Below are 15024 nucleotides of genomic sequence, written 5' to 3' on the forward strand. Positions count from 1 at the left end.
TTTTGCTAAATTGAAATATAAAGTTAAATATAAAATTAAATCATTTCTGTTAATTTCCTCCTTTTTTATGTACATATATATTACACACTTCTCGATCAAAATTGTACATTTGTAGCAAAAACCTCAGAAAAGATTCTATAAAAAGTGCATAATTTGTACTAGTAATACATATTTGATATAGAAAATGCTTTGTGCCAATTAACAGAAAATGAAACCATACACATTTATGGTTCAATTTACTCTTTTTCTTTTGTTAATAGAGTATACTCTATTCGATAGAGTATTGTTTCAAATAACCAATTGTTCTAGCTACATATACATGTAAAACGTATGATTATCAACTTTCATCATATAGGGGAGTACCATCTCCACTTAGACATACTCCGGGGACTAGAATTTGTAAATGGAGTTTCTCTAGGAGATTTATAAGACGGAGTACGTGCAGATGGGGTTCTATTGCGCGGAGTTGCTCTCCCATTTTGATCTTCTTGATTTCGTGGCGTTTTTCTAGATTCATCATATCTTGGAGTAGTATTATTATAATTAGAAAATGAATTAGAAGATTGCTTTGATCGAGCCCATGCTTCCGCCGCTTTTGTCCAATTCGTTGCATTAGATGTACTAGTGACAGATCTATGTGATCTTGCAGTTGTATGTGAATTTGAATTCATTGCTGGAGGAATTGGTTGTAAGAATGGTCCTTGAGAGTGGCTGGGTGTTTGTGGATGATGAGGCGTGTGGTGTGGTGTATGATAGGGGGTCATAAACGGAGTTTGGCCGGAAGGCGTATAAGGCGTACTTCCATACATTCCATAATTATTAACACTAGCAGCTCCTGGAGTGTATGGTGGATAATGATGTGGAGTTTGATTTGCTACTTTCGAGAGTGAATGTAACATGTCGTGTGGCATATTCTGTGCTACCCTCTGTATTGTATCTGCATTCACTCCTGAAAAAAAAGAAACAGACAAAAAGGAAGTTAATTTCAGTAGAATAAAAATTATTATAGGATCCAAATTCTTAGTAATATGAAACTTACCATTCACTCCTGGAGTACCATTGTATGGTGTTCTGGAAGTCATAGTTCCATGTGGAGTACCAGGTGTAGCTTGTCCTGGCATAGGATCTCTAAAGTGTTCTTTGAACCAGCGGAACAAGTCATTTATTCTATTAAACATTTGATCTCTAAATCGAAATCCATCGGCTATTACAGTAACATATTCATGACGGCAACGAGTTCGTGGTAAATACGAAAGTAAAAATTTTCCAGGATAATTCTAAAATGTATAACAAAAAATATTAATTTAATTGAAAAATAAAAATTTTGAAGTAGGAATATAAGCAAATATTAAATATTTTCGAACATACCTTAGTTGCAGATACAATATATGGTATTCCTCCAGGATTTTGCTTCTTCTGTTCCTTCAAAATTTCTTCTGCTTTATCTTTAATGCCTTCTACGCTTGTTTTGTAATATTTAAAATCTAAAAGTTCCGAAGCATAAGCAGCCATCGGATTAATATGTCTAGCGATAATTTCATCCAAATCTTCAAATTCTTCATTGCCAATCCATAAACTGCGACCCAAAGAGAATGCATTTTCTTTGCCTTCTTCCCTTACATCAATATGTTGATAAATATTTTCTGTAACTTTCCATGTTACGGTCAAATGATCGGCTCCCTTACTGCTAGGTCGTATTATTGCTTCCCCTTGCCTCATAGTTGGCATTAACTTTTCAGCTTCTGCAAAACTTATATTATGGAAACTAGGATGAACTATAAGACGTTTTACATAAGTTTGTCGTTGTTGTAATTTCTTAGCATCCTCATCTGTTTTCATATCTTTTTCTTCTGCCTCTACTTCATAATAAACGTCTCGCTGAGGTCTCCATTCGTGATTTTTATCAATAAGATCACTCGTCTTGCTAGTACATTCGACACTAAATCGTTCTACTTCGATCTTAATTATACGACAATGAATTACTTGTCCGACACGTACTCTTTCCTCTGGACTAGCGACATGTTTATCAGACAGATTTTTTACGTGAATGTATCCAGATATTCCATTATCCAACCTTAAACGAATTCCAGTTGCTTTCCCCGGACATGCACCGGCATCAAAATGATTCCATACCTCGAACAATTCTGGAAAATCGTTTTTCAAGCAGAATGGGCATTGCCATAATCCGGTTTCATCATTTCGAACAGGATTCGCTTGATCTAATTGATCTCCTCGAGGTCTTCTATGGCTTATACCAACAACTGTTGCCAAAATTAATTTACCGACATAGAAAGTTTCCGGAGTTTCTTTAGTCAAAATATCAAATAATTGTTCAGTATTTAGAGATTGGTAAGGTACACGGAGATCTTTGTATCTACAATTCAGTTCAGCTCTTATATCGTAAAGAGTAATGCACTTGTTTCCAAAACACTGTCTTTCAAGCTCTTCTGCAAATGCATCTAAATCTAAATCTTTTAATCTTTCTGGTGATTCAAGAATTTCTTCTAGGGCACCAGCAGGATTTGCATTTTCATCATCATACTCTAAAGCATCTACTGCCATTTTTCTTGCCCATTCATATGTCTCTGGATGTACACGCGAGCCATCTAGTACTTCCACATATGCCTCTGTGCTATCTCCTAAACTATTTGTATCAATTTTAATAAAACCAGCACAATTGACAAACACTTTAGGTCCCATATGACATGCTGTTATAAGCTGTGTTCTATTTTCTAATCTCTGATTAGTTTGTTTCAAAATCTTAATCAGAGCCTGTGCTTTTCTAGGTCCCAAGCCACATACAAATTGTACTAGGTTTGCTGTATAAGGCTGCTGAACTGCTCTATTTAAATCTACTCCTACTTCATTTATACGATTTATAAATTCCAAATATAAATTTTCTATAAGATCATCTTTAGAAAGTTGATCTTGCAAAGGATGATATTTAAGGCACAGAATTTCTTCATCTATGGTACACAACTGAGAGAATTCTAATAGAGGATCTTGTATTTTTCTTGCTAAAGATATAGCTTGTCTTAACAATTCTGGATAATCTCTGAACTCAGATATACTTCTATTACTATTTGCATAAACTTTAGTAAGTTCATTATCACATATTTCCACTTGGATTGTAGGAAATTGTCCTTCTTTTGCAAGATTAGCTATACATTCTTTTATATCAGATACAATCATTAATGCTTCTCTAGATTCACCACTTACTACCACAACATGTGGTTTCTTTGTGGCAATAAAATTTTTAATTCCAAGCAACTGTGCCTTTTTCAATGTCTTTTCACTTTCCATAAAACTATTTTTACGTTTCAATAAATGCGGTAATCTTAGGTAATCAGTACATTCTCCTTCTGGAGAAATTATGCAAGCAAAGGCGGCTTGAGACGGATCAGGCACATATGCCAAACCCATCACACGAATTCCTTTGCTAGTATTCCAATCTTCGTCATCTTCATCGGGAAATTCACAAGTATATGGAGCAATTTTTATCCAATTGTACATTTTGCGGCAACACGCTTTCATAACACATTCTTTTGCTTCTAATAAAAGATTGGATCTCAATTCTTTTTTCAATTGAGGTATAATAATCCGATTTAAAGCTACTTCAACACTGCCAGTTCTTAATGCATTCCAATCTTGGACACTTTTACTAAATTCGTCCCTATAATATAGTTGCTTTATTTCATCGATATAATTATTGCTAGTATTTCCTTCTATCACGTCACTAAAGGAAAGTGTAATTAATTTATCTTCTTCTGCTACAATTAGTTTTAAGAATTGATCACCAACAAGATCCCGTACAGGTTTATTTTTAAGATATTTTAATCCATAGATGGCATGCCCTTCATCTATCTCCTTTATTCCTTTTTTAGTTGGTTTTACGGATACTTTTGCTCTCTCCATATACATTTCTCTAACGCATTTACGAACTAATGGTTCGTGCGCCAACTGAATCGCAACCATTAATTGTGCAGCTTTAAGTACTTCGTCACTTGTTGTAAATATTGCAGAACAAAAATCATTTGCTACTATTGCAGGTTCTATTGGATCTTGATCTACTTCATGACGCTGATAATTGTCTTGAAGATTTTCAGCAAAATGTTCGGGTGAGAGACCAAATTTTTTAATAAATCCGTCTAGGCCAGCTTTTCTGCAAATATAGTAAGGACCTTTTCTAATCGGCTGCTTTAATGATTCGTCTATTTCTTCTTCTTCATCTTCTACATCAGCAATTTCAGGTAGATCTTCTCCAAGTTGTTGCTGTCTTTTCTTCAATTTAGCTTCCCTTTGTGCTTGTTTTTTCTTCTTATGTGCACTTTCTTGCATGGATGACACATCCTGATTATAATACAACATAAAATGTCGATAAATATCATTTAATTCTTCAAAAGTTTGAGCATTTTTAAGTCGTTCAATATCACCGTCTTTAATAACTCGTATGTTGTCAGGTAATGGAGCATCTGGATTTTTCATAATCTCATCTAATTGAAAATTCCTCATCTTCTCAAAGAGTTTCACTAAATTTTCTTTTCTTTGTTTAAGTTGGCACCATTTTATGTCAAACTTATAAATTTTCCACAAATCATTGATGTTTAACTCTGGCAACACGTATTCTTTTCTATAAAATGCAATAAACGGAACTTCAAAGTTCTGATTACGCATAAAATCTAAAACTTTCTTAATTTTGCCGATTGTTTGCGGACCCTTTTTAGCTCTTTCTTTGGCTTCTTCATTTAGATGAGAATCTTGTATTGAAATTGTTGGTTGACAGAATGCCTGTTTATATATCCATTCAGCTTCAAGATCTAATTCATCCGAATCTTCCACTGTAGGTATAATGGGAACAACGCGAAGTTGCATACGTTCAGGAATGTCTGTAATACGAATCTCATTGTCCACATCGGTGAAGTGTCCACGTATAAGTTCACTAGGTTCATATACTTCAAAAATACTTTTCCTTGTGCTCTTTCTCTTAAGATGTTTTTTTGATCGCCATGGGCGGTCTTCTGCATCATCATGACTATATTCATCATCTTCCTCTTCTTCCTCTTCAAACTCATCCTCTTCATATTTCCCAAATTCGTTATAATCAAAATCAATGCCAAAAATATCTTGGGCTTCTTGCAATGCAGCATCCGTATATGTAGGTCTTTTCTTTCTTCTCTTTTCGGTTATGGGTATTCCATCACCATCCACAATAAAATCATCTTCGTCATCACTTTCTTCCTCATCATACCTTTCCACTTCATCTCTGTGGTCAACTTCACTTCTTTCTTCATCCTCGTCTCCAGAACCTTGAAACAATTCATTGGCAATAGCATCTCTTCCATCGTCTATCTCTTTTTCTTCTTCCACTTCTGACTCTTCATCTTGTATTTTACGTAAACGCTTAAAACGACGTTTCCTTTCAACTTTAACTCCTAAATTTTCTTCAAGTAGGTCATAATCTTCATCTTCTAAACGATCATCAAAATCTTCATCATCACTTTTTTTACGTTTTCTAGAATCAGCAGATCCATCACTATCTTCACCATCATTGTCATCATCGATAGGACTATCATCAATAAGTCCGGGAACTTCTCCATCATCTTCTAGATATTAAACATACATATAATTTAAAGGAAGATGTTTCTAAGTATCAGTAAATATTAATTTACATATTATTAATGATGTATAAATCTTGACTCTAATATTTAATGTATAATGAATAAATAATATATATATATATATATAATAATGTATAAATAATATATATAATATGTATAAATAATATATATAATGTATAAATAATAATATTTAATGTATAAGTAATAATGTATTTCCTAGGACCTTAAAAAGCTTTGAAAGAAACAGTAACTAAATACTTTTTTGTATCAAAAATTTCACATACCTTCGTCGTCATATTCATCCTCACTGTCCTGCATTGCTTCTAATTTTTTAAGTTTCTTCTTTTCTTTAACATCAAGTTGTTGCTCTTCCTATAAAATTATGAAACATTAGATATGTTCACAATTATTATATGTTCACAAATAATTGCACGTATTTCACTATTTTATTAGTTACCTCACTTTCTTCTGCTTCAAAATCCAAATAATGTGCCATTTTCTATTAGAAATATAAGAATTTTTCGAAAAAATATATAACAAAGCAGAATAACAGACGGAAGAATCGTACTACGGCGCAAGAAGCACTGACTGATCGCTACAGCTGTTTAATACTACGCGTCTATGGGTATTGTGATCGTCCAGAAACTTTCTTGGTGGGGCAACTTTCTTTGTAGTATAGTTCCTTAATCCGCCGCTGCAGTAAGTAACGGCTCTGCGATCGAGTTATGAATAATTTTTTTTTATAGTAAGTAGCCAGTTTACATTATTAAAATAATGTCAGTCAATTATGCAAACCATTATGCAAAATATTTAATAAAATGCATGTATATGTTTCATATATATTCTGCTTTATAACTATAAAATAATTTTTACAACAAAAAAACATGCTTTTTTTGTGTACTAAGTATGATTATTTTTATTTATACATTATTTATACATTATTTTATTTATACATTTTATTTATACATTTTATTTATACATTATCAGATTTTTTAATATATATTGAAAGTATTTCTTAAATATATATTATTGTTATTTATAATAAATAATTATTAAAAATTGAAATTCAAAATGATGACATTTGTAACTATGATCATTAGTTTATGAAGGGTTGAAAAGAAAGAACGAACATCTTATTTAACACATGTTTAATGTTCCTAATATTTTATAATAAAATACATATCAAAATTACATGTGCTTAGATTAACATATCGATAGTAAGTCAATTATTATACAAATAAAACTTATACATATATTTTTGAATTAAGGCAGTATCTGTGTTTGAATAATATATATTAGGTCATCACATAAGTTCGTGCCGACTTTTGTGTACACATTTCATGTGTCGATTTATAAACATACGACAATAAGGGACCAATGCACTTGAAAAATAAACAATCTTAACATATATAACCGCTCGAAAAACGGAACGAACTTATGGGATGACCTAATAGAACTAAATGGTAATATGATATATTTGAGCAAATATAAACAGATATATTGTATAGAATTGATAGTTTGAAGATGTAATATCATTGAGGTAGAATATTTTAAACATTATGTACATATAAAGAAGGAAAACAACATTTTCATGATAAAATTTGTTTTGCTAAATTGAAATATAAAATTGGCATTAAATCATTTCTGTTAATTTCCTCCTTTTTTATTTATATATATATTACACACTTCTCGATCAAAATTCTACATTTGTAGCAAAAACCTCAGAAAAGATTCTATAAAAAGAGCATAATGTACATATAAAGAAGGAAAACAACATTTTCATGATAAAATTTGTTTTGCTAAATTGAAATATAAAATTAAATATAAAATTAAATATAAAATTAAATCATTTCTGTTAATTTCCTCCTTTTTTATGTACATATATGTTGGAGATGAAAGAATACTGGAACCTTCCCTTCGGAACTTTGGGAAGACCCCTAGTATTGTAATTTAGATTTCACCATAGCCGAATTAAGAAACTGTTGTCATTCGATTCGACTGTACTTATTTGAGATTTATGATAGTGAGCTCGGGCTCGAGGCGACAACCAGTCGCCGAACGTAGTCGCGGTCAAGGGATGAACGTTTTGTCTAACAAAGGCATGAAGTAACCCTATAGCTCTCCTTAAAAGAAATACTTAGGACGGGGCACGACGGTAAGCATTTCAACGATTTCTGTCCCGTGGCTCGCCACACGCAGACTCTATTCTTTGAGTAAGATGATTACCAGACGTCGACGCGTCTCCACAGTACATGTTCAGCTAGCCCGAGGACCTGCTATAAATCTTAAGGTCTGTTTAACTAAAGTCCTTCAAACCGACAAACAGTCCTCGTCCCAGCTACGAGAAAATAGGAGAAATCTATTTTTCTCACCAACGACGCTTCCTCTTCTCGAACTTTCTCCTAAGGGCGGCTAGCACCCTTCCCTAACCACCAACATGGAAATTGACCAATTAACAGTAACGCCAATTTCCCTCACTTTCCGAATGAAGGCTTTTCTCCACGAATCCGATGATTTCGTGCCCTTGGGCACACCCATCATAGTTTTCCTCGACAGCGTTACCGTGATGGAGAACCACTCTCCGGTACGATCTAAAAGACGATTCAAGTAACTCTCGGATACGTAGTGATTGCCTCGTGCATTAACATTGAGTACAACTTAGACGCTGAGGAAAAGTAGAGTCCGTCATCCCCTTGACCGCGGATTCGTTAGTGAGCCTAGGATCATTGTCATTAGCTTCTCGAGTACCTAATTATCCGATTACTTGTCCAATTCCATCATAGTCATATTTGCACTAGTAAATATCTCCTCTATTGCATAATGATCACGTCTAGCGCCAATAGGGATTCGTTTCACGCCCTCAACCCTAACTCAAATCTTAACGCCGCCCCGACATCAGAAGTGGGATCAGTGCCGATTATAACAGTGCTAGAACTTACGATCATCGTGCTCAAGTCGCAAGTCGTGCGCAATTCAGTCGCTAGTGCAAATCGAGTGTGAGACCTAACAATTATCGCTACCACGTTTTAACCCTTAAAATCGCGTGCTCCGACTCCGCTGCATGGGGCGCAGCTGCCAACCTGATTATGGAAGGAAACTATAATTTCAATAACGAGTGGCGAGTCGACTTCTACGTACTGGAAGCACCAACGGATAGATCAAGTCATCTGGGTGAGTCGTTTCCATTTTACTCCGATTCGGGAGCCGAGCGTTCACTAATTAAAGTGTCCGCGGCCTCGAGATTTTCTGGCAAAGGAATGACTGACATATTAGTAATGCGAGGAGTAGGGAATACCTGTATTAAACATACGCCTCCCATTTGTTCATTGTGTGTATTAATGATTTTTACATCGAAGATAGTTTCTCATGTCCTTGCTGATAGTTATTTGAAATATGATGTCGCGATTAGTTGCGGAACTCTAAGTCTGGTTTTTGACGTAACATTACACAAAATAGCCTCGCTATGTGTAAAACAAAAATGATTGGTGTCTGTAATGAAACCACTGCAAACGAGATCGTCGTTAATGAAGTTGACGCTGATGTACATGGTAATAATAAAAGTCGATCAATTTCTCTTCTCGACAAATTCAAAGATTCATTCGTTACGGGTTTCCTACGTATTCGCGTAAATGCAGGCCGGTTAGAAATACGATTAACTGATCCTAACACCACCGTAGGAGGAAGTCCTCATAGACTTAGCGAGGAGGAGCGAAGAGCGGTACGTGAGAAAACAAGCGTTCTAATTAAAGCAAAAATTATAAGGCCTAGTAATTCGCCATTAGCGAGCCGTAACTCGTGAAGAAAAAAAAACGGCTCAGATAGATTACGAGTGGATCCCCGAGATCTAAATCAAAGTATCGTCGCGGATCGGTACCCTTTACTCCTTATTGCGGATCAAGTCGCGAGATCGCAAGAGGCGAGATATTTTATTAGCCGGGACATGGCCAGCGGGTTTCACCAAATTTCTATTTATCCTAATCCAACGAAGTTTACAGCGTTCGTTACCCCGACAGACAATATGAGTAGATAACGATGCCGTTTGGACTGAAAAATTGCACCGTCCGTCTTTCGGAGGGTCATTCGCAAGGCCTTAGGTGACCTCGCTCATTCGTATGTTGTTATTTATTTCAATGACGTCCTAATTATTGCCAACTCGATAGATCGAGCTTTGGAAAGATTGAACACCGTATTAGATACCCTCGTAAAAGCCGGATTCTCTTTTAATTTTGCGAAACGTTCTTTTCTAAAGACATCGGTGCTCCATTTGCGATATGTAATTCATAACGGAGAAGTTCGTCCTAACCCGGGTAAAATACACACCTTAAGTTCTTCACCTGTGCCAACGACCGTTACACAACTCAGGCAGTTCATAGGGTTAGCTCCGTACTTCCGAAAATTCATCCCTAAATTCTCACAGACGATGAAATCCCTGTATGCGCTCATCTCAGATAACAGAAATATAACTTGGACAGATAGACACGAGAAAATAAGACAACAGGTAGTTTCCGCCCTGACCGACGCGCCGGTGCTAACGATATTCAACCCCAATTACCCGATAGAACTACATACTGACGCTAGCTCGGAGAGTTACGGGGTGATTTTGACGCATCAAGCCGAAGGTAAGAACAAGGTAATAGGGTATTACAGTAAAAGAACCAGCCCCGCGGAATCCAGATATCACTCCTATGAACACAATACATTAGCTATCGTAAACGCCATAAAACATTTCTGTCACTATCTATAGGGACGGGAATTTCTTGTCGTCACGGATTGCAACTCGTTGAAAGCATCGAGTAATAAAGTACATTTAAATGACAGGGACCATAGGTGATGGGCTTACTTGCAGACTTTTATTTTTGACATTATGTATCGGGAAAGTAAACGGACGGCTCACAAATTTCTTGTCGCGAAACCCCACAGGCGTTGACCCTATTAAATTCGACAAAATCAAAGAGAAAATAGTTGACTGGCCGAAATTTCGGAAGATTGGCTATTAGCGGGACAACGTTGTGATTCTCAAACCTTGGAAATCGTCAAGGGATTGCAAAACGATGGACTCGCGGAAGACATCGCGAATACATACGAATTACGGTTCGGTACTCTGCACCGTAGGATACAAAGAAAAGGCAGGATTCTCTGTGTACCTACAGTCCCAAGATGTTTTAGATAGTCTGTTATTAACCATGTGTACCAGTCAGTTATGCACTTAGGTTGGGAGAAAACGCTGGAGAAACTATACGAGTATTACTGGTTCGAAGGGATGGCGAAGTACGTTCGCCGATTCATTGAGAACTGTCATGCTTGTCATGTTTCGAAAGCTAGTTTAGGTAAGATACAAGCCGAACTGCATCCTATACCTAAGACCAGCATACCCTGGCATACGGTCCACATGGACATAACAGGCAAGTTGAGTGGTAAAAGCAATTCAAAGGAGTACGTCATTGTTTTGATCGACGTCTTCACTAAATTCGTATACCTGCATCATACTCGTAAGATAGATTCCCTTAACACCATTAAAGCGCTTAAATCCGCTATATTTTATTCGGGAGTCCCTGCCGGATAATAGCAGATCGGGGGAAGATGTTTTAAGGGTAAAAGAATTTCGAGAATTCTGCGCAAGCAAACGAATTAAGGTTCACTTGATAGCGATCGGTGGTAGTAGAGCCAGTGGACAGGTAGAGCGTGTTATGGGTACATTGGAAAATATGTTCACGGTAGTAGAGACGACCGGGCGGCCGTGGCAAGACGCGATTGGGGAAATACAGTTGGCTTTGAATTGCACCACCAACCGCGTGACAAACTCGAGCTCATTAGAACTACTAATAGGTAGAACGGCAAGACTTCACGATCTGTTGTTACCCGATAACATCAAAAGTATCGATATCTCCAATATAAGACGACAGGCAATAAAGTGGATGGAAACTAGTGCTAGGTATGATGAGGATGGATTTGACAAAGCTAAAGCTTAAGCGGTTAGGTTTAATCTCGGTGATTTCGTATTACGCAAGAATGAGGAAAGGAATCAAACCAAACTAGATCCAAAATTTAGAGGTCCATTTGTAATAGCAGAAGTCTTGGAAGGGGACAGGTATATCTTAAGGACATTAGACGGTAAGCGACCGTACAAGTACAGTCACGACAGGTTAAGGAAAATGCCAGATGGTTGCACCCCTGCCGAGTTGGATGTCTGTAGTGAAGGCAATAACAGTGACCATGACGATATGAGCACTTCGACCTCGGAAGATCAGTAGCACTATGCCAGTAACACCCGGCAGAGCGAGTTCGCACGTGTTTCGGGGAAATAATGTGATAAAGCTCAGAGAGAACGTGTGATGTAGTTCAAACGCTTTTTGTGGTAATAGTGTGATGAGGCTCAGTGAGAACATGCGATGTGACTCGTATGCATCTCGGGGCGACAGTGTGATGAGGCTCAGTGAGAACATGCGATGTGACTCGTATGCATCTCGGGGCGACAGTGTGATGAGGCTCAGTGAGAACATGCGATGTGACTCGCATGCATCTCGGGGCGACAGTGTGATGAGGCTCAGTGAGAACATGCGATGTGACTCGTATGCATCTCGGGGCGACAGTGTGATGAGGCTCAGTGAGAACATGCGATGTGACTCGCATGCATCTCGGGGCGACAGTGTGATGAGGCTCAGTGAGAACATGCGATGTGATTCGCATGCATCTCGGGGCGACAGTATGATAAGGCTCAGTGAGAACATGCGGTGTGGTTCGCATGCATCTCGGGGCGACAGTATGATAAGGGCTCAGTGAGAACATGCGGTGTGGTTCGTATGCATCTCGGGGCAACAATATGGTAAAGCTCGGTGAAACCGTGGAACAAAGCTCTATGTGCTCACACGATCTAGAAGACCGAGATCCTTTGGAGTGCGAAATCGAAAATGGTCCATCATGCCGATACGATCCGACTAATAACCTGCAGAATGCAACTATCACCTTGAGTACTAACTATAACGCTACTAATTTTCATTATCTTTTATTTCTTTGCTGCCAAACCCCCGAACAGGATTTGTTGCTACACTGGACCCTTGCCTTATTCGAACATCTAGTTAAATTGTGAATAATGTCAATTGTATCGAGTCTAATGTTAGGAAACTCAATATTTTAGTTACACACGAGGACGTGTGATAGTCAGAATGGCCGTGTCGGAGATGAAAGAATACTGGAACCTTCCCTTCGGAACTTTGGGAAGACCCCTAGTATTGTAATTTAGATTTCACCATAGCCGAATTAAGAAACTGTTGTCATTCGATTCGACTGTACTTATTTGAGATTTATGATAGTGAGCTCGGGCTCGAGGCGACAACCAGTCGCCGAACGTAGTCGCGGTCAAGGGATGAACGTTTTGTCTAACAAAGGCATGAAGTAACCCTATAGCTCTCCTTAAAAGAAATACTTAGGACGGGGCACGACGGTAAGCATTTCAACGATTTCTGTCCCGTGGCTCGCCACACGCAGACTCTATTCTTTGAGTAAGATGATTACCAGACGTCGACGCGTCTCCACAGTACATGTTCAGCTAGCCCGAGGACCTGCTATAAATCTTAAGGTCTGTTTAACTAAAGTCCTTCAAACCGACAAACAGTCCTCGTCCCAGCTACGAGAAAATAGGAGAAATCTATTTTTCTCACCAACGACGCTTCCTCTTCTCGAACTTTCTCCTAAGGGCGGCTAGCACCCTTCCCTAACCACCAACATGGAAATTGACCAATTAACAGTAACGCCAATTTCCCTCACTTTCCGAATGAAGGCTTTTCTCCACGAATCCGATGATTTCGTGCCCTTGGGCACACCCATCATAGTTTTCCTCGACAGCGTTACCGTGATGGAGAACCACTCTCCGGTACGATCTAAAAGACGATTCAAGTAACTCTCGGATACGTAGTGATTGCCTCGTGCATTAACATTGAGTACAACTTAGACGCTGAGGAAAAGTAGAGTCCGTCATCCCCTTGACCGCGGATTCGTTAGTGAGCCTAGGATCATTGTCATTAGCTTCTCGAGTACCTAATTATCCGATTACTTCTCCAATTCCATCATAGTCATATTTGCACTAGTAAATATCTCCTCTATTGCATAATGATCACGTCTAGCGCCAATAGGGATTCGTTTCACGCCCTCAACCCTAACTCAAATCTTAACGCCGCCCCGACATATATATTACACACTTCTCCATCAAAATTGTACATTTGTGGAAAAAACCTCAGAAAAGATTCTATAAAAAGAGCATAATGTACATATAAAGAAGGAAAACAACATTTTCATGATAAAATTTGTTTTGCTAAATTGAAATATAAAGTTAAATATAAAATTAAATCATTTCTGTTAATTTCCTCCTTTTTTATGTACATATATATTACACACTTCTCGATCAAGATTGTACATTTGTAGAAAAAACCTCAGAAAAGATTCTATAAAAAGAGCATAATGTACATATAAAGAAGGAAAACAACATTTTCATGATAAAATTTGTTTTGCTAAATTGAAATATAAAATTAAATATAAAATAAAATCATTTCTGTTAATTTCCTCCTTTTTTATGTACATATATATTACACACTTCTCCATCAAAATTGTACATTTGTGAAAAAAACCTCAGAAAAGATTCTATAAAAAGAGCATAATGTACATATAAAGAAGGAAAACAACATTTTCATGATAAAATTTGTTTTGCTAAATTGAAATATAAAATTAAATATAAAATTAAATATAAAATTAAATCATTTCTGTTAATTTCCTCCTTTTTTATGTACATATATATTACACACTTCTCGATCAAAATTGTACATTTGTAGAAAAAACCTCAGAAAAGATTCTATAAAAAGAGCATAATGTACATATAAAGAAGGAAAACAACATTTTCATGATAAAATTTGTTTTGCTAAATTGAAATATAAAATTGGCATTAAATCATTTCTGTTAATTTCCTCCTTTTTTATGTACATATATATTACACACTTCTCAATCAAAATTGTACATTTGTAGAAAAACCTCAGAAAAGATTCTATAAAAAGAGCATAATGTACATATAAAGAAGGAAAACAACATTTTCATGATAAAATTTGTTTTGCTAAATTGAAATATAAAGTTAAATATAAAATTAAATCATTTCTGTTAATTTCCTCCTTTTTTATGTACATATATATTACACACTTCTCGATCAAGATTGTACATTTGTAGAAAAAACCTGAGAAAAGATTCTATAAAAAGAGCATAATGTACATATAAAGAAGGAAAACAACATTTTCATGATAAAATTTGTTTTGCTAAATTGAAATATAAAATTGGCATTAAATCATTTCTGTTAATTTCCTCCTTTTTTATGTACATATATATTACACACTTCTCGATCAAAATTGTACATTTGTAGAAAAAACCT

General features: G+C 36.5%; 1 pseudogene; it reads right to left on the minus strand.

Annotated features, from left to right (window-relative positions):
- Positions 1–212: 212 nt before the first annotated feature.
- Positions 213–5978, minus strand: LOC126917361 (transcription elongation factor SPT6-like; annotated as a pseudogene).
- Positions 5979–15024: the final 9046 nt, after the last annotated feature.

This window comes from Bombus affinis, chromosome 6, assembly GCF_024516045.1.
Source record: "Bombus affinis isolate iyBomAffi1 chromosome 6, iyBomAffi1.2, whole genome shotgun sequence".
Taxonomy (NCBI): Eukaryota; Metazoa; Arthropoda; class Insecta; order Hymenoptera; family Apidae; genus Bombus; species Bombus affinis.